A 21730-nucleotide genomic window follows, 5' to 3' on the forward strand; every position below is an offset into this window, starting at 1 on the left:
CCAGCACCATTTATTAAAGAGGCTGTTTTGACTCCATTGTATGTTCTTGCCTCCTTTGTAAAAAAATTAAGTGAGTATAATGGCTTGGGTCCATTTCTGGATCCTCTATTCTGTTTCATTGGTCTATATGGCTGTTCTTGTGCCAGTACCAGGCAGTTTTGAGAACCGTGGCATGGTAATATAGTTTGATATCTGGTATTGTGATCCCTCCAACTTTGTACTTCTTTCTCAGGATAGCTGTGGCTATTTGTTGTTTTTTTGTTTTGTTTTTTTGTTCCAGATGAATTTTTGGAGAGTTTGTTCTAGATCTTTGAAATATGCCATTGGTATTTTAATAGGTATTGCATTGAAACTATAGATTGCTTTAGGTAGTATGGACATTTTAATGATGTTGATTCTACCAATCCATGAACATGGCATGTTCTTCCATTTGTTTATGTCAGTGGTTCTCAACCTTTCTAATGCTGCGACCCTTTAATACAGTTCCTCATGCTGTGGTGACCCCCAACCATAAAATTATTTTCATTGCTACTTCATAACTGTAATTTTGCTACTGTTATGAATCGTAATGTAAATATCTGTGTTTTCCGATAGTCTTAGGCTCTACAGCAGCGGTTCTCAACGTGTGGGTAGTGACCCACAGGTTGAGAACTGCTAGCAGGGTCACCTAAGACCATTGGAAAACACAGATATTTACATTAAGATTCATAACAGTAGCAAAATTACAGTTATGAAGTAGCAATGAAAATAATTTTATGGTTGGGGGTCACCACAGCATGAGGAACTGTATTAAAGGGTCGCAGCATTAGAAAGGTTGAGAACCACTGGTTTATGTCTTCCTCTATCTCTTTTTTCAGTGTCCTGTAGTTTTCCGAGTATAGGTCTGTTATGTCCTAGGTTAAGTTTATTCCTAGGTATCTTTTTTTTTTTTTTTAGTGCAATGGTAAATTGGATTTATTTTTCATTTCTCTTTCTGTGAGTTCATTATTGGTGTATAAAAAGGCCATAGATTTCTGGGTGTTATTTTTGTATCCTGCTACATTGCCAAATTCATTTAGTAGGTCTAGTAGTTTTTTGATGGAGTCTTTAGGGTTTTCAATGTATAGTATCATGTCATCTTCGAATAAGGACAGTTTTACTTCTTCTTTTCCAATTTGGATACCTTTTATTTATTCTTCTTGTCTGATCACTATGGCTAATACTTCTAATACTATGTCGAATAGGAGTGGTGAAAGTGGGCATTCTTGACTTGTTCCTGTTCTTAGGGGAAATGAGTTTAGTTTTTGACCATTGAGAATGATGTTCGCTGTAGATTTGTCATATAGGGCTTTATTATGTTGAGGTATGATCCCTCTATTCCCACTTTGCTGAGAGTTTTTATGAAGAAAGTGTGTTGGATTTTGTCAAATGCTTTTTCTGCATCAATTGATATGGTTATGTGATTTTTGTCTCTCTGTTTATGTGATGTATCACATTTATTGATTTACGGATATTGTACCATTCTTGGATCCCTGGTATAAATTTCAATTGGTCATGGTGTATGATCTTTCTAAAGTATTGCTGAATCCGATACGCTAGAATTTTGTTGAGGATTTTCGCATCTATGTTCATCAAAGATATTGGCCTGTAGTTCTCTTTATTGTGGTGTCTTTATCTGTTTTTGGGATTAGGGTAATGCTGGCTACATAGAAAGAGCTTGGAAGTGTGCCTTCCTCTTGAATTTTTTGGAATAGTCTGAGGAGGATAGGTTTTAGTTCTTCTTTGAATGCTTGGTAGAACTCCCCTATAAAGCCATCCGGACCAGGGATTTGTTTGCTGGAAGATTTTTGATCGCTGTTTCAATTTCTTCAGTAGTTATCGGCCTATTCAGGTTTTTTTATTCTTCTTGGTTGAGTTTTGGGAGCTTGTATTTTTCTAGGAATATGTCCATTTCATTTAGGTTGTGCATTTTGTTGGAATAGAGTTGTTCATAGTATTTTTCCATAATCGTTTGTATTTCTGTGGAATCGGTTGTTATTTCACCTCTAATTTTATTTGGGTCCTCTTTCTTTGCTTCTTGGTAAGCCTGGTTAGAGGTTCATCAATCTTGTTTATCCTTTCAAAGAACCAGCTCTTGGTTTCGTTGATCTTATGTATTGTTTGTTTGTTTTTTGTCTCTATTTCATTTATTTCTGCTCTGATCTTTATTATTTCCTTCCTTCTGCTTAAGCTGGGCTTTTCTTGTTGCTCTCTTTCTAACTCACTGAATTGTAGGGTTAGGTAATTTGTTACCATTGTTTCTTGTTTTTTGCTGTAGGCTTGTAGAGCTATGTACTTTCCTCTCAAGAATGCTGTCATTGTGTCCCATAGATTATGCATTGTTGTGTTTTCATTGTCGTTTGTTGCCATGATGCTTTTTATTTTTCTTTAATCTCTCTGGTAACCCAGTCATTGTTTAATAGCATGTTATTTAGTCTCCAGGTATTTGATTTTTAATTTTTTTTATTTTAGTTGATTTCTAGTTTTATGCCATTGTGATCTGAGAAGATGATTGATATAATTTCTATATTCTTAAATTTGTATAGACTTTGCCTGTGACCCAATATATGGTCTATCTTTGAAAATGGCCCATGTGCACTTGAAAAGAATGTATATTCTGTGGCTTTGGGGTGAAATGTTCTGAAGATGTCAATTAAGTCCATCTGATCTAGTGAGTCATTTAGGATTGATGTTTCTTTGCTGACTTTTTTATTCAGAGGATTTGTCCAATGCTGAGAGTGGGGTATTAAAGTCCCCTACTATGACTGTATTGCTGTCAATCTCTCCCTTGATATCCTCCAGAAGTTTTTTTTTTTATGTATTTGGGTGCTCCTGTATTGGGTGCATATATGTTTATCAGTGATATTTCTTCTTGTTGGATTTCTCCCTTTAGTATTATGAAGTGACCTTCCTTATCTCTTGTTATGTACTTCACTTTGAGATCTAATTTTTCAGATATAAGTATTGCTACCCCAGCTTTTATTTTTTCATTTCAATTTGTCTGATATACATTTTCCATCCCTTTACCATCAGTCTGTGTGAGTCCTTTTTTCTGAGGTGGTTTCCTGTAGACAGCAGATATATGGTTCATATTTTCTTATCCACTCAGCTACCCTATGTCTTTTAATCAGGGCATTTAATCCATTTACATTTAAAGTTATTATTGATAGGTACTTGTTTGTCACCATTTTTATTCTTTATGCCTGTGTTCCTTCTTTGCTGCCTATTTCTTCTTTTTACAGCAGACCCTTTAGTATTTCTTGCATTGGTGGTTTGGTGGTAATAAACTCCCTTAGTCCTTTTTTGTCTGTGAAGCTCCGGATTTCCCCCTCAATTTTGATTGATAGCCTTTCTAGGTACAGTATTCTTGGATTCAGACCCTTCCTTTGCATGACTTTGTATATTTCACTTCATTCTCTTCTGGCCTGATGTGTTTCTTTTGAGAAATCAGTCGCTAGTCTGATGGGGGATCCTTTGTAGATAACTTTCTGTCTCTATCTGGCTGCTTTTAATATTCTTACTTTGTCATTGGTGTTTGCCAATATAATTATAATGTGCCTTGGCATCAGTCTTTGGGGGTTCATTTTGTTTGGGACTCTGTGAGCTTCTTGGATTTGTGTGAGTTTTTTCTTCCCTATATCAGGGAAGTTTTCTGTCATTATTTCTTCAAAGAGGTTTTCTATTCCCTCCTCAATTTCCTCTCTTTCTGTAACCCCTATTATGTGGATGTTGTTTTGTTTCATGTTGTCCCAAAGTTCCCTTAGGCTCTCCTCCTGTTTTTTAAGTTTTTTTTACTAGATGCTGCTCTGCTTGGGTATTTTTTTCTACCTTGTCTTCTATTTCACTGATGCAGTCCTCTGCTTCTTCTAGTCTACTGTTGATGCTTTCTGTTGAGTTCCTTATAGCAGTGAAGTCATTTTTCATTTCTTCTTGGTTCTTCTTAATTTCCTATTGGTTTTTACGCATATTATTGAATTTGTTTTCTATTCTTTTCAGAGACCTTATGACCACTTCTCTGAATTCTTTCTCTGACATATTGTTTGCCTCCGTTTTGTTTATTTTTTTTTTTCTGGTGATGCCTCCTTTTCTTTCATATGTGGGTTATTTCTTTGTCTCTCCATGATCTCACTTCTCCAGTTAAATGGTTATGTAGTTCTCTCTCTCTTGAATTGATTTAAAGGTACAAAATACAACACAACAAGGCACCACACACAAGGCACTGAACACCAATGTATTCACGATACTAATAACCCCAAATAAAGGTGATCACTAGAGAAAAGAGAATTTGGGCATAAGAAAAAATAGGAGTGCAAAAATGATATTGAGAAAATGAAAAAAAGTAAGAGAGAAAAGTAAGAGAATAAAAAAGAGGGGAGGACTATTTATATGGGGAGAAAACTCCAATAGAGCAAACACTAATTCCAAAAAAATGCAAACAACAAACACCCAGAGATGAATGCAAACTACAAACAACAACTAATAATAAGAGAGGAGAGGAAAAACAGATGCAAAAAACAAATAAAAACAAAAGAGTAACAATCACACAAATAAGCACAACAATAACCAATCTAATCCACAATCAAGCAAACAATAACAATAGGACAAAAAGCAAGACAAAACATAACAAAATAAAACAAAAAAAAACCTAGAACAAAAAAACAAAAGAGAACAACAACAACAAAAAAAAACATACAAACAAAAAAAGGCCAGAGAGAAAAAAGAACTGGATAGTGAAGAAAGAGAAGAGAGAGGTATGTATGGACTTAGAGCAAGGGATCGGGAATTAGATATAAATAGGGTGAATTTTTAACAGGGCGTAAATAGAATGAATAGGGAAAATCTAAAGCAGGAATAAGGTAAGAGAAGCAGGACAACAAAAGGGGAAAATTGAGGAAGAGAGTGTTGGCCTAAAGGTAAAGTTGAGACAGAGTAAAAGGATGCTAAAGAAAAAATTAAAATGTAGAACATTAATCCCAAAATAAAATAAAATAAAATAAAGAGAAAATAAAATGACACTTATTTTTTTAAAAAAGTAAAATAGTGGTTGTAATAATACTGATTAAAAATAAAAATATAATAATTAAAAAGGTAAAATCAAGTGAGGAAAAAAGATAAAAAAAATTAGTTTCTTAAGTAAAAGATGAAAAAATAAAAATGTGCAGTAGTGAAGGTCGTTCACTTCCTCTACTGTTTTGTTTGGTACACCTGTTTCCTGTCGAGTATTTGGGACAGTATTGAAGTTCCCCATGTTCCACTGCTCCTCTGTATTGTAAACCACAGTCCTGATTTTCCAGCAGGCAATATTTCTTTGTTTCGTAGACTCCTTTATTGGTGTTTACACAAGAGACAATTTGTGATTCAACCCCTGGGTGGCAGTGTTTCTGGATTGACCTCTGGGGCTATAAGTCCTCTCTAGACAGTATTTAGATTTTGTTTTCCCTGTCACACTTAATACTGGTTTGGGACTATGGTCTTCCCCAGACTGGTTCTCTGATCATTACTCCCCGCTCTGATCCCCAGGTTCCACAAAAACAGCTTTCCCCTGCAGATCACGCTAGTCCCAAAGGCCATGAATTTTGTGGGGTGTAGACTTCCTGGGAACCTCTAGCTCCCCTTGTGTTTGTTTCTCTCTCCTGCCTGGATTGCAGACCTCACCTTTTCCTAGGCGAAATCTGACCTTTCCGTGAGAAGGTGCAGAGCTCCTCCGAGTCCGAGTGTTCATGCTGCTTGAGGTCTGGTGTTCCTGGGTTCGCAGCTGTTCCCTGGGTGGTGTTGTTGTAGATTCCTGGGATGTGTAGGCTTCTGATAACAACCACTTTCCCCTTCAAGATCTAGCTTCTCCTTTTTAAAGCATATGGAACCTGAGTAGGGAAAAGTTGTTCTTTCTCTGTGCTATGTCCAGGAAGAATACCAGAAATTTAAACTGAAGTGAGAACAGCCTGTGAGTCAGGAGTAGATAAGGTCTTAGCAGAGCATAATTATAGTTAGCAAGTGATTAAGAGGTTTCAGTGCCTCAAATGACCAGCTTCATGCCAAACGTTGATGCCCCCCAACCTCAATCAGAGCTAACAGATCAGGCAGACTGAGGACAGCACTTGTGCCTAGGCCAACACCTAGGGCAATTTTTCAAAGCTGGAATGATTCAAAGTGAGTTCTGACTAGTTTGGGGGAGAGTAGGATCTGGTTATGTTTATCGGGATTGATAACAGTCTATTTTATCATAGTGGGTGTTCTTTTTACTTCATTTTTTTACCTTACGGTTTTTCTTTTGATAAATGCATTCTATGTTGCCATTAAATTCATATAGTTATTTTTAATATAGAATAGATGTTGACAGAAAAGAATGATGAGATATGGCTATCAATGGCTTATCTAAGTTATTCATGCCTACAGGGAAGTGAAGAACAAGAATTAGTTGGATGACCCATATTTATACCACCATGTGGTGGCAACTATTTGCAAGTTTATTCAACTAAGCTAAGATAACCCAACTGTCAAGGACATAACTAGTATAGTTTGAGAATTCTAGAAATATAAGAAATTTTTACTTTTAAACAGTATGTTAGCTTTTCTCAAACCTCCAAATATTTTGCTGGCAAGGTGCCACTAAATATAAATCATGGAAATAATCATTAATTTGCCCAGATGTTACAATAGAACTTATAGTTGCCTTAGAGAGACATAAGGAGAAATAGCAAAGCCCTTCTATTAATCTACCCCACTGAATTCTGATTATGCCTTTCAATCAGTTTTTTTCTTTTTTAATAGACTGGGAAGGGGATAGGGTGACTGAATAAAGAAGGTGAAGGAATTAGCTAAAGAACATAGTGCATACCCCATGGACACAGACAATAGTTTGGTGAAAGCCAAAGCTTGGGGAGGCAGTGCTGGGTGGAGGTGGGCTAAGGACAGGGAAAAGGAGAACACCTGCAATTATGTCAACATTAAAATTTTTAAATGAAAAAATGGCTACAATCTTTTGTATTTCTGTGGGGTCTGTTGTTATTTCACCTCTTTCATTTCTGATTTTGTTTATTTGAGTCCTTTCTCTTTGCTTCTTAGTGATCCTGGCTAGAGGTTCATTAATCTTGTTTATCCTCTCAAAGAACCAGCTCTTAGTTTCAATGATCTTTTGTATTGTTTTTTCATGTCATGTATTTATGTTCTGATCCACATTATCTCCTTCCTTCTGCTCACTCTGGGCTTTTCTTCTTGCTCTCTTTCTAATTATTTAAGTTGTAGAGTTAGATGATTTATTACTTTTTTTTTTTTTGAGGTTGGCCTGTAGAGTATAAACTTCCTTCTCAGGATGGCTTTCACTGTGTCCCATAGATTTTGGATTCTTGTGTTGTCATTGTCATTAATTTCTGGTATGTTTTTAATTTCTTCTTTGATCTCTTTGCTAACCCAATCATTGTTTAATAGCATGCTATACAACTTCCAACTGTTTAAATTTTTATTGTTTTTATTGTAGTTCATTTCTAATATTATGACATTGTGATCTGAGAAGATGCTTGATATGATTTCTATTTTCTTGAATTTGGAGAAACTTTGCTTGTGACCCAATATGTGGTTCTATCTATGAAAATGTCCCATGTGCACTTGATAAGAACATATATTCCTTGGCTTTGGGGTGAAATTGTCTGAAGATGTCCATTAAGTCCATCTGATCTAGTGAGTCATTTAGGATTACTGTTTCTTTGCTGGATTTTGTCTAGAGGATTTATCCAGTGATGTCAGTGGGGTATTAAAGTCCCCTACAATGATTGTAATGTTGTTGATCTCTCCCTTGATATCTTCCAGGAATTTCTTTATGTATTTGGGTGCTCCTGCATTTGGTGCATATATGTTTACCAGGGTTATATCCTCTTGTATCAATCCCTATAGACACTTTTCAAAAGAGAACATAAAGAAGGCCAAGAGACATATGAAAACATGCTCAAAGTCACTAATCATCCAAGAGATGCAAATCAAAACAACAATGAGGTACCATCTCACACCTGTCAGAATGGCTATCATCAACGAATCAACAAATGACAAGTGCTGGCAAGGATGCGGAAAAAGGAACCCTTCTTCACTGCTGGTGGGAATGCATACTGGTGCAGCCACTATGGAAAACAGTATGGAGTTTCCTCAAAAAACTAAAAATGGAACTCCCATTTGACCCAGTGATCCCACTTCTAGGACTATATCCCAAGAAACCAGAAAACACCAATCAAGAAGTATACATGCACCTCTATGTTCATAGCAGCACAATTTACAATAGCTAAGATTTGGACACAGCCTAAGTGCCCATCAGCAGATGAGTGGATTAGAAAACTGTGGTACATGTACACAATGGAATACTACACTGCTGTACAAAAATAAGGAATTCTTACCATTTGCAATAGCATGGATGGACCTGAAAGGCATTATGCTAAGCGAAATAAGCCAGTCAGAGAAAGATAAATATCACGTGATCTCACTCATTTGTTGAATATAATGAACAACATAAACTGATGAACAAAATCAGATCCAGAGACAGAAAGGCATCGATCAGACCATCAAACCTCAGAGGGAAGGTAGGGTAGGGTGGGGATAAGGGGGTTAGATCAACCAAAGGACTTGTATGCATGCATATACTAGTAAGCCTAACCAATGGACACAGACACTAGGGGGGGTGAGTGCATAAGCGGGGTGTTAGGGGGGAATTGTGAGGCTAAGGACACATATGTAATATCTTAATCATTAAAAAAATCATGGGAAAGAAAATGAAACATTAAAAATTTATATAAATAAATAAATAAATAAATAAATAAATAAATAAATAGAGAAAGGGGTGGGGAACCAGAAAAGTCACTTATCTAAGGTTGCACAGTGAATCAGTGGTGAAGGTCAGACTAAATCCAGATGTTGTACTGTTCACCAACACCCCACTGTCTTGGGATCCCCACTTTTGAAATCATTGGCATTGTTACTCCCTTTTTAGTTCTTTTAATAAATGTAGACTTCTTCAAGTTAAAAAATGGCTCAAAAAAAAAAAAAAAACAACAACAAACTGTGAACTTGAAATTAAGACCATAATAAAAGTTTATTTTGTATCTCAAACTTTGAAAATGGCAGAATATCTGTGACTGTGCCTTGATGCTTAATGGGATAAGCAAAGAGAACTTTGGGGCCTGGTTTCAGATAATGCTAGGAGAGATTAATGGACTCCATGCTTAAACTTCTAAGAGCTCTCTTCCAGAGTTTGTCAACAAGAAAAAATTGCTGGGCTCTCTGCCTGCCTGTGGCTGCTTTTGGTAATAGCTCTCTGTGGAAAAGTGAAGCCACAATCCATGGGAATAGGGCTATTGCATATCCATATTTATGTAATAAGTACTTCTTTAGTTGGTGTGTTGGATTTGATTTTTATGATAAAAGAATGATTCTTAAACACCATCTCAATGACATTGATTATTTTATTGACTTAGTTTATTGAACCATATTTTATTTCTATCAGGGTAGATTTAAAATGCATTTTTCTTTATAATAATTTTTAAATTGTTCTTTATTGAATTATTATCTAAAAATAAGAAAATATACATTTTAACTCTACAGATTGATAATGTTTAACAAATATAAACACCCATGTAGCCATCATGTCAATTAAGGTAAAAAACATTCTGTCTCCCTCAAAAGTTCCTTTGTGCTCCTTTGTAGTCAATCTCCAGCATCTCCCCCATCCTTGCCCCCAGTAACCAGTAATATTTTTTAAAAATATATTTTATTGATTTTTTACAGAGAGGAAGGGAGAGGGATAGAGAGTTAGAAACATCAATGAGAGAGAAACATCAATCAGCTGCCTCCTGCACACCTCCTACTGGGGATGTGCCCGCAACCAAGGTACATGCCCTTGCTGGAATCAAACCTGGGACCTTTCAGTCCACAGACTGATGCTCTATCCACTGAGTCAAACCAGTTAGGGCAGTAATCTTTTTTTTTTTTTAACTATAGATTCACTTTATATGTTCTAGAACTTCTTGTGAATAGAATCATGTAGTATATACTCCTTGGTGTATGGCTAATTTTGCTTAGCCTATGGTCTATGAACTCTATTCAAGCTTTTGTATGTATCAGAAATATTATTATTATTATTATTATTATTATTATTATTATTATAATATAACACACATTCATTTCAACAGCTTATGGGCCTTTGTGTTCTTTTTGTTTTTTGGCTATTATGAATTATGCTGCTAGGGACTTTGACATACAAGTCTTTCTGTGGATATATATTTTTATTTCTGTTGAATAAATACCTAAGAGGAGAATTGTTAAGTCATGTGATAAATGTATATTTACCTTTATAAGGAGCAATAATATTGTTTTCAAAATAGGTGTACCATTTACAATTTCACCATCAGTGGGTGAAAATTGCAGTTGCTTTAATTCCCTATCAACACTTGAAATTATCAATCTCTTAAATCAGTCCCTTAAATAGTATCTAATTGTGATTTTAATTTGCATTTCCCTGATTACTAAAGGTGTCAAGCTTCTTTTCATGTACTTATTATACATTACTGTATTTTCTTTTGTAAAATAGCTATACAAGTCTTGTGCACATTTTAATTGGATGGTTTGTTTATTTTTTTGAATTGGAAGAGTTCTTTTTATATATTGAATAATGGTTCTTTGTCATATATAGTTATTACAAATATTTTATCCTGGCCTATGGCTTGCCTTTTCATTTTCTTAATGCCTTTTGACCAGTGTTTGCTTTTGATGGAGTTCAATTATCAATTTTCTTTTTATGATTCAACTCATACTTTTGGTCCTATCTAATACATTTTAATGTTAAGAATTATTATTAATAATTACGCCAACAAGAATAAATTTGTTGTTATGTTAAGATTATTAAGGGCATGGACTTACTGAGACCTGTGTTCCAGGGGCACTACCACTTACTATGTCATCCTGGGCAAGTGACCTAGCCTCTCTGTTTCCTTAGATGAAAATGGGAATAATTTTGTTTTCACTTCTTTTTTAAAATATATTTTTATTTATTTCAGATAAAGGAAGGGAGAAGAGAGAGAAACATCAATGATGAGAGAGAATCATTGGCCGGCTTCCTCCTGCATGCCTACTACTGGGGATTGAGCCTGAAATCTGGGCATGTTCCCTTGGCCGGAATCGAACCTGGGACCCTTTAGTCCACAGGCCAGATGCTCTATCCACTGAGCCAAACCAGCTAGGGTGCTGTTTCTATCTTTTATCTCTCTCTCTCTCTCCCACTGTCTTAAGCATCTACCCAATTCTGAGGACTTGCTTCTTTGGGCCCCCAGAGAATCAAAAACATATGAGACAATCAGGCTCTGTTTTTCATACATGGTTTCCTATATTTGATTTTGGATCTCATTCTACTCTAAGACATTTTCCTTATTTTTAATATTCTCTCAAATTCAGAAAGATATCACTGTATTGACCTTGTCATAATTAATAATACCTATTTCTTGCTAATGAGCTATTACCTGCAACTGTACATAATTCTTCTGAAAGTCTGACAAGCTGACTCATAAGGTTTGACCACTTTCTAAAATCAGCTGGCAAGACTTTGGGCTTTGACATTAAGAAGTTCTTTGAAGCTTACGTACCAATTGTTCCTTCTGAATGTGAATAATAAATATGGGTTTGCTGGATGTGGAAGTTTGTCTTCAGCATGTGCTTATCATACAAAGCCATCTTAAAACTTTCTTTAATGGATTATCTCATAGGGATTAGATGCAGTCTCAATTACTTCCTCATGTATAAACACCTACTTAGAGCATTATCATTAAACTAGAGGTCTGGTGCATGAAAATTCATGCACTGGAGGGGATCCCTCAGCCTGGCCTGCCACCTCTCACAGTCCAAGAGCCCTCAGGGGTGGGAGGTGACCCGGCAAACAGGGGAAAGCAATGCCCCATCACACCTCTGATGCTGCCACTGCTGACAGCACAAGCCTTGGCTGGCCCTGGTTACCTGAGCCTCAGGTGGCCCTGGGTGGCTGGGCAGCTGCCATCTGAGGTTGCCCTGGCCCTGGGTGGCTGGGCAGCCAACATCCAAGGCTTGCCTGCACCTTGAGCGTCGGCTGGACAGCCACCATCTGAGGCTTGCCTGCACCTCAGTCCGGCCCTGGGTGGCTGGGGGGCCTCCAGAGACAGGTGCACAGCAAGGCCACGCCCACCTGGGAGCAGGCCCGGCCTTTCCACATGCCTGCCACCCCGGTGTGGCTGAGGGGACTGGGCGCCACCATTTTGTGGCTGTGGGCGCCACCGTCTTTGAGGGTGGGGCAGTCAATTAGCATATTCCCTCTTTATTAAATAGGATAATTTTCATAAAGAACAACTGATTTTTTTAAGAAACCAGTTAAAAATACTATTGATCAGACAAGTCTTTCCAAGAAGACCTTAACCTGATTACTTTAAAGATTGCTTTTGCTTTTTATTAATATACTAGTGGCCTGGTGCACGAAATTTGTGCACAGGGGTATTCCCTCAGCCCAGCCTTCACCCTCTCCAATTGGGGACCACTTGGGGGATGTCCAACTGCCAGTTTAGGCCCTATCCCACAGGGACATCCCTCTCACAATCTGGGACCGCTGGCTCCTAACCACTCACCTGCCTGCCTGCCTGCCTGATCACCCCTAACTGTCCTCCCCTGCCGGCCTGATCTCACCCCCAACTGCCCTCCTCTGCTGGCCTGATCTTGCACCCAATGGCCCTCCCCTGCTGGCTGGATCTTGCCCCCAACAGCCCTCCTTTGCTGGCTTGATCTCTTCCCCAACTGCCATCCCCTGCTGGCCTGACCTCACCCCCAACTGCCATTCCTTGCTGACTGGATCTTGCCACCAAGGGCCCTCCCCTGCCAGCCTGATCTCACCCCTAACTGCTCTCCCCTGCCAGCCTGATCATCCCTAACTGCCTCTGCCTGCCTGATCACTCCCAACTGCCCTCCCCTGCTGTCCTGATCTTGCCCCCAATGGCCCTCCCCTGCCATCCTGATCTCGTCTCCAACTGCTCTCTCTGCCTTGGCCCCCACCACCATGGCTTTGTCTGGAAGGAAGTCAGACGTCTGGAAGATGGCCAGTTGACCTGGTCTAATTAGCATATTACCATTTTATTAGTATAGATAGATAATATAGGATAGGATTAATTAAATGGGGGGAAGCCTTTTTCAGCAGGAGGAGATGCTCTTGTCAGACAAAAATACATAATCTCTATATCTGGACTGATTGCCAGCCATATGCACTATACTGCCAAACCGGTCATTAAAAAATTGAACCGCTATCTTACATCTTACACCAAACAGCTGTTGCCCTTAAAACCCCTCCTCAGCGCCCACCTTAGGTTATGCCTTTGCAGTTCACTCAGGTTAGGTTCTTATTGGTCAGTCTCTATGCCAGTCAGCGTCAAAAGCTCCGCCTCCTAGGCATCCATTGGCTCCTCACAGTTCACCCAGGTTTGGTTCTGATTGGTTGGTTTCTACCCAGTCAGCATCTCCAGGCCCATCTCCAGGTCTGATCAGAGAGGTAGGGCTGATTAGCAACCCCGTGGAAGCCTGGAGAGAATCAGAGGCGCGGCTGCTGGCAAAGCCTGGAGAGAACAAGAGAAGCAATGGCTGATCAACAGCTGCCATGGAGGCTGCGGAATAGACCCTGCCTCTCTCTTTGGGCCTCTCTCCAGGCCTGATCTGAAGCCCCCTTGGCAGTCTGCAGGACTGACTTCCGGTCAGTTGAGCCTTCAGTCATTTTGGATGTTACAGACCCTGGGTTTTTATATATTAGGATGTATAGGTTTTACCCACACTTATTGTAATAAAAATAAACACACATGCACACACACAGCTATGCAGAAAGAACAAATAGAGAAAAAAGACTATGAGAGGCCTCAGCTGAGATAGAAAATGGAATTTTCTGCTCAATAAACTCTGGTTAGGGAGGCAGTGAAGTATGGTAGAAAAAAATGCTGGAGTTTAGAGTCAAAGTAATAATTTAAGTCTCCTTTTCATTAGTTATTACCTGCATGACCTTGAGTTACCACCTCTCTGATCATGTTTGCTTATGTGAAAAATTGGAATGGAAATGCCTAGCTATAGAGCCATTGAGAAAATTCAAATTCAGGCATAAAATTTTAATGTTCTACAATGCTAAGGGAATATCAGAGAATTACCCATTTATGTCTGGAACCATACAGACATACGCAAGTACCATCCTAAAGCCAGATTGTAGCTACAAGACGGCTGACCAGGACCCTGGGGCCATCAGCCCCCTCCAACAGATGGTGGCCTCAGGTGCCGGGGCTGTGGTCACCTCCATCTTCATCACCCCCTTGGACGTGGTGGTCTGCGTGCAGTCTCAAAGCCCTTCAGTGACCAGCAAGCTGATGCCTCCCTCCAGACTCTGGAGCCTCTCTTATACTAAATTGCTCTCCTCTCTCTGACCCACAGGGAAGTGCCTTTTCTACTGCAATGGTGTCCTGGAACCCCTGTACCTGTGCCCAAATGGTGCCCACTGTGCCAACTGGTTTCAGGACCCCACTAGCTTCCCTGTCTCTATGGATGTCTTTGTGAAGATTGTGAGACACAAGGGCACCAGGACCCTGTAAAGTGGTGTACTAGCCACCCTAGTGATGACTGTGCCAGCAACCACCATGTACTTCATGGCCTATGACCAACTCAGGGCCTTCCTGTGTGGTCAAGCCCTGTGTGCACTGGCCCGTTTGGTCACCATGACTGTGATAAGCTCCCTGGAGCTGGTAAGGACAAAGTTGCAGGCTCAGCATGTGTCATACCAGGAGTAGAGAGCCTGTGTCCAAACCTCTGTAGCTCAGGGCGCTGGTGCTCACTGGGCTGGGGCCCCACTGCTCTTTGGGATGTGCCCTTTTCAGCCCTGTACTGGTTCAATTATGAGCTGGTAAAGCTGAGTGGGCACAGGCCAAAGGACCAGACATCGGTGGGCATCACCTTTGTGGCTAGTGGCTGTCATCCTGACTACCCTTTGATGTGGTGAAGACTCAATGCCAGGTTGCACTGGGAGCGGTGGAGGCTGTGAGAATGTCACCTGTGCAAGTGCATGCTGACTACACATGGCTGCTGCTGCTGAGGAGGATCCCGGCAGAGTCCGGCACCCGGGGAATCTTCGCAGGCTTCCTCCCAAGGATCATCAAGGCTGCCCCTTCCTGTGCCATCATGATCAGCACATATGAATTGGGCAAAAGCTTCTTTCAGAGGCTCAATCTGGAACAATCTCTGAGCCAGTGAGAGGAGCGAGGGGATGAGAGTCCCATCTCTTCCATGGATGGTGTGGGGCAGGAGGAGACTGAGCCAAGTTCCTTGTCCTCAGGGGAGGGAGCCTCATTTTTCTTCCCTCTAGGCTCAGCCCCAAGGGTACCAACCCATCCACTTGGGCCAGCCCAGGCCCCCATCAGAGAGCTTTCTTCCTGCTGGTCCTTATCCCAAGCCCCAATGATCATCACTTTTCCACCCAACTCCCCAAATTGAAGACCAAATCTGTTAATTCTCCATCCCCTGCCCTCTCACCCATTTTCACGTGTTTGTTGTAGCTTGGCCTGCCACCAAGGCCCACAGAACCCTGGACCTGGCCAGTCTGAACCCACTGATGTTAATTCATTGAGTGTAAAGATGATGAATTTAAAAAAATTATGACTATTAAAAATAAATTTTATTAGAAACTAGAGGCCTGGTGCATGAAATTGTGCACAGGGGTTGTGTGTCCATCAGCCCAGCCTACACACTCTCCAATCTGGCACCCCTCCAGGGATGTCTGACTGCCCGTTTAGGCCTGATCCAGGTAGGATCGGGCCTAAATGGGCAGTCGGACATCCCTCTCACAATCCAGGACTGCTGGCTCCCAACTGCTCATCTGCCTGCCTTCTTGATTGTCCCTAACCACTTCTGCCTGCCATCCTGATCACCACTTAACCACTCCCCTGCCATCCTGATGAATGCCTAACTGCTCCTCTGCCAGACTGTTTGCCCCTAACTGCCCTCCCCTGCAGGCCTGGTCACCCCTAACTGCCCTCCCCTTTAGGCCTGGTCACCCCTAACTGCCCTCCCCTTCAGGCCTGGTGACCCCTAACTGCCCTCCACTGTGGGCCTGGTACCCCCTAACTGCCCTCCCTTGCAGGCCTGGGTCCCCCCCAACTGCTCTCCCCTGCAGGCCTAGGTCCCCCCAACTGCCCTTCTGTGCAGGCCCGGTCGCCCCCAACTTCCCTCCTCTGCCGGCCTGGTCACCCCTAACTGCCCTCCCCTACAGGCTTGATTGCCCCCAACTGCCCTCCCTTGCAGGCCTGGTCCCTCCCAACTGCCCTCCCCTGCTGGCCATCTTGTGGTGGCCATCTTGTGTCCACATGGGGGCAGCCATCTTTGACCACATGGGGGCAGCCATCTTGTGTGTTAGAGTGACAGTCAATTTGCATATTATTCTTTTATTAGATAGGATAGAGGCCTGGTGCACGGGTGGGGGCCAGCTGGTTTGCCCTGAAGGGTGTCCCGGATCAGGGCAGGGGTTCCCTTGGGGTGTGGGGTGGCCTGGGTGTGGGGTGGTGGTTTGTGGGTTGGTCACGCCCCCCGGCAACCCAAGTGGAGGTCCTGGTATCTGGGATTTATTTATCTTTTAATTGAAACTTTGTAGCCTTAAGCGGAGGCCAAGGCAGGCCAGGATGTGCGGAAAGCTTGGCTTCCTCCATTGCCGGGAAAACCCAAGCCTCCTGCTCTCTCTGTGGCCGTGGCAATCTTAGTTGGTTTAATTTGCATACTAGCTCCTGATTGGCTGGTGGGTGTGGCTTGTGGGTGTAGTGGAGGTATGGTCAATTTGCATATTACTCTTTTATTAGATAGGATTGACTCAACCTCTGATATTAATGACCTAACGGAACAAGAGTGACCATTTCAAGACATAAATACTGTTCTACATATAATGTCTAGCATTCAAAAAAATATCTGATACAATAATCAAGGGGAAAAGCCCATTCTCAACAGACAAAGTAACCAATATAAATAGACTTATAGATAACTTGGATATTCAAAGTACAAAACACAAAATTTAATATAACTATGATTCATATATGAAAGGCTTTAGTGGAACATGGATATTATTTCAAGTAGAATATTACTTGAAGGTCGATACTGTGTAACTGATAAGAAGCTGAAGATGATTATTAAAAATCAAAATGATGCCCTGGCTGGTGTTGCTCAGTGGTTAGAGCATCAGCCCATGCACTAAAGGGTCATGGGTTTGATTCCCACTCAAGGACATGTACCTGGCTTGCAGGTTCCCTCCCTGGTCCGGGTCAAGGTGCATGCTGAAGGCAACCAATCAATGTGTCTCTCTCAGATTGATGTCTCTCTCTTCTGTATCTCCATCTCTATCTCCCTCCCACTCTCTTTAAAAATCAATGGAAAAAATATTCTTGGGTGTTCATTAATAACAACAACAAAATTTACAAGATGTGGGTGTTTTGAAAGCATCTGTTCCAGCATTTTCTGAAGCTATCATCCTATCTAATAAAAGAGTAATATGCAAATTGACCATCACTCCAACACACAAGATGGCTGCCCCCATGTGGTCAAAGATGACTGCCCCCATGTGGACACAAGATGGCCACTACAAGATGGCCAGCAGTTGGGAGGGACCACGTCTGCAGGGGAGGGCAGTTGGGAGGGACCAGGCCTGCAAGGGAGGGCAGTTGGGGGCGATCAAGCCTGCAGGGGATGGCAGTTAGGGGTGACCAGGCCGGCAGAGGAGGGAAGTTGGGGGCAACTGAGCCTGCACGGAAGGGCAGTTGGGGCAGACCCAGGCCTGCAGGGGAGGACAGTTAGGGGGGACCAGGCTTGTAGTGGAGGGCAGTTAGGGGTGACCAGGCCTGCAGGGGAGGGCAGTTAGGGATGACCAGGCCTGCAGGGGAGGGCAGCTGGGGGCAAACAGGCTGGCAGGGGAGTAGTTAGGCATCAATCAGGCTGGCAGGGGAGTGGTTAAGGGGTGATCAGGCTGGCAGAAAGAAGCGGTTAGGGGCAATCAGGAAGGCAGGTAGGCAAGCAGTTGGGAGTCAGCAGTCCTGGATTGTGAGAGGGATGTCCGACTGTCCGTTTAGGCCCGATTCTACCTGGATTGGGCCTAAACAGGCTGTGGGACATCCCTGGAGGGGGCCCAGATTGGAGAGGGTGCAGGCTGGGCTGAGAGACACACTCCCGTGCTCGAATTTTGTGCACTGGGCCTCTAGTCTTTAAATAAACAATGGTACAAATATTAATCTGATTTTGCTTCTTAATCTAATCAGGGGTCCTCAAACTTTTTAAACAGGGGGCCAGTTCACTGTCCCTCAGACCATTGGAGGGCCGGACTATAGTTTTTTTTAAAAAAAAAAAACTATGAACAAATTCCTATGCGCACTGCGGGCCCGGGACGAGTCGGCTGCTAAGCAGGACAGGCAGCGGCACCCGGTGGGCCAGATAAATGTCCTCGGTGGGCCGCATGTGGCCTGCGGGCCGTAGTTTGAGGACACCTGATCTAAATTGTTTGGAATCATGAAACAGAATGAGTATCACTAACCAACATGGGTTTGAACCCATGTCCTTGGCTTATAAGGATAATGTTTTTAAACACTTAATGGAATTCAAGATTATTCTCTTAGCCATTTTGGAAAGGTCAGGAGATGCCTTAAAAACAGGGAGACTTATTTGATTGGGTCCAAAATCCCTCAACATAATGGTATACATGTGGTTTCTCCTCTCCTGCCACTGTTTTGTTTTTGGATTTATTTTATTTTTTTTAGCTATCAAGGAAAAGATTTTGAGACATATCATATATATATATATATATATATATATATATATATATATATATATATAAATTGATATATACCCTTTGAGTGTGCTTCATTTGATTTATTCCAAGTCCTTCACTTAGGAGCTTATACACATTTTAAATATGTAGTCATACATAATTTAAAATAATTATTACACAGTAAATAAAGTCAGTTTTAAAAACTGAATTAAAAGTAATTAATAATTATAACAACAGTAATAATGGTAGAAGCATATAGACTGCTTAGGGTTTAAAAAAAACAGTTTAGCTAGCATGATGTTCTGTGAACAAATGTACAGCTAAATACACAGGAGCTGTTAGACACTAGAACAGCAGGAGCATGTTTCTCAGCAGGTATTTTTCTGTCTGCTGACATTTTGGTTCTGAAGTAAATAGGATGTGTTGTTATGTTTCTTTTATTATATTTCAATTATAGAATCTGAATGTGCATAGGATTATTGTGTTGATCTTATTCAGCTTCTCTCTCAATGAAATTATCCTTTCTATAACATCTATGACAGATGGCCACTTGGTCATTCTTTGAATGTGTTCAGTGACAAGTAAATTACATCCTTAAAAATCAGCGTTTTCCATTGTTGAAGTGTGCTTATTTTTAAAAAAAGTCACTTTCTGGGTGGGTTATAACTTTAACCATCACTACTGCTTTTATATCCTTGACTAATATTGAATAAACCTAATCCTTTTCTATGAGAGACATTAACCTTTTTTAATACAGCTACCATTGCCCAACTACCTGTAACAGCCCCCACCACCCTAAACTCTTCTCAAATTTTAAAAGCCACAGATTCCAAATCTGTTTGTTAATGTGAGGTCATCTTAAAACCTGCCCCCATTCCTTTAAACTATGTAGATATGGGCTCAAATACTGACTCCCTACTATGTGAACCTCAAAATGGGAAAATGATTGCTACCACAAGATATTTTGTGAGAATTAAGAGGTAATTTTTATGTAGTATTATTGGTTGAGCATTGTTCTACTTGTGTTGTAGATGTTAATTCATTTAATTTTAATAACAAACATATGAGATGGTTTTTATTATTTCCCCATTTTTATTTTACTTTATTTTAGTTTTATTTAGTTTTTTATTGTTTAAAGTATTACATGTGTCTCCTTTTTCCCCCATGGACCCCACCCTGGCCACTCCCATCCCCCAGGACAAGCCTCTACTGCCCCAGTGTCCTTGTCCATTGGTTATGCTTATATGCATGCATACAAGTCCTCTGGTGATCTCTTAACACACATTCCCACTTTCCCCTGCCTTCCCTCTGAGGTTTGACCATCTGTTCAATGCTTCTCTGTCTCTGGATCTGTTTTTGTTCATCAGTTTATGTTGTTTATTATATTCCACAAATAACTGAGATCATGTGATATTTATCTTCCTCCGATTGGCTTATTTCACTTAGCATAATGCTCTCCAGGTCCATCCATGCTGTTGTAAATGGTAAGAACTCCTTCTTTTTTATATCAGTGTAGTATTCCGTTGTGTACATGTACCACAGTTTTCTAATCCACTCATCTGCTGATGGACACTTAGGCTGTTTCCAAATCTTAGCTATGGTAAATTGTGCTGCTATGAACAAAGAGGTGCATGTATACTTCTTGACTGGTGTTTCTTTTTTCTTGGGATATAGTCCTAGAAGAGGGATAACTGGGTTAAATGGGAGTTCAATTTTTAATTTTTTGAGAAAACTCCATACTGTTCTCCACAGTGGCTGCACCAGTCTGCATTCCCACCAGCAGTGTAGGAGGGTTCCTTTTTCTCAGCATCCTTGCCAGCACTTGTCATTTGTTGATGATAGCCATTCTGACAGGTGTGAGATGGTACCTCATTGTCATTTTGATTTGCATCTCTTGAATGATTAGTGACCTTTAGCATGTTTTCATTTGTCTCTTGGCCTTCTGTATGTCCTCTTTTGAAAAGAATATTGAGACAATATACACTTGTCGGAGGTCACATAACTAATTGTGCAGAGTAAGGATTTGAACCCAGGCAATCTGGCTCTAGAGCTTTAATCTTTATCCACCATTATATATATATTTACTAGCTTTATTAAATAAGGTGATATATATATATATATATATATATATATATATATATATACATATATATATATATATATTCAGATAAACGCAGACATAAGCATATGATGACTAATAGTAAGAGGTTATGAAGGAAAAGAATAGGGTGCAATACGAAAGAATAGTGAGTAGAATGTATTCTAAATTGGGCCAATGGGTGCCTAAGGAAAGGTCTGTCCATGGAAGAAAATTTAAGCTGAGACTCAAAGGGTGCGTTAGAGTTAGCCAGGGAAAATGTGGGGGAAAAGCATTCCAGGAAGTACTTAAGAACATGTTGAAGGCCCTGAAGAGGGAAAGAGTTTGGCTTGGTCAAAGACCTATAAGAAGGCCGTTGTAGTTGGAGAAGAGTAAAAAGGAATCAGAAAGGCTCCAAATGAGGTTAGAATAGTAGACGGGAGCTATTTCATGCCAGAAGATTGTCCTAAACTAATGCTGCCACTGTGACTAAGTGGGATAATATTGTAGTCGCAGTCAGCGTTTAGAGAGGTTCCTTGGAAGGAGGCAGCTTAAAGGATTCAGCAAGGAAGCTTCAAAGTTGTTTTTTATAGCTCACCCAAGGCTTATATATAAACATGCAATCAGTCTGTAAATACTGGTAAATCCTTCTCATTAACACTTACACTAACCAATAACCTGCATTTATAACTTCCACTATAATAAGTTGCTATTTTGTACCTAGTTTTTGCCCTCCAGGCTTCCTCAGATATTCTTCCTAATCAGAGATCACCTATATAGAAGTGTTGAAGAAAATGGTATTAATTATGATTTGCACAAGTATTATTTACCCC

At 40.6% G+C, this 21730-nt stretch overlaps 1 protein-coding gene and 1 pseudogene across 2 annotated transcripts in view; both read left to right on the top strand.

Annotated features, from left to right (window-relative positions):
* Positions 1 to 21730, top strand: part of IL1RAPL2 (interleukin 1 receptor accessory protein like 2) — a gene marked incomplete at its 3' end in the record, with an annotated part of 799403 nt that overhangs the window by 534550 nt on the left and 243123 nt on the right. The gene's annotated exons all lie outside the window — the stretch shown is intronic.
* On the top strand, positions 14485 to 15276 carry LOC308239442 (mitochondrial glutathione transporter SLC25A39-like; annotated as a pseudogene). The gene is made up of 2 exons: positions 14485 to 14575; positions 14644 to 15276. The product of its transcript is annotated as a mitochondrial glutathione transporter SLC25A39-like (transcript).

This window comes from Plecotus auritus, assembly GCF_963455305.1.
Source record: "Plecotus auritus genome assembly, chromosome: X".
Classification (NCBI taxonomy): Eukaryota; Metazoa; Chordata; class Mammalia; order Chiroptera; family Vespertilionidae; genus Plecotus; species Plecotus auritus.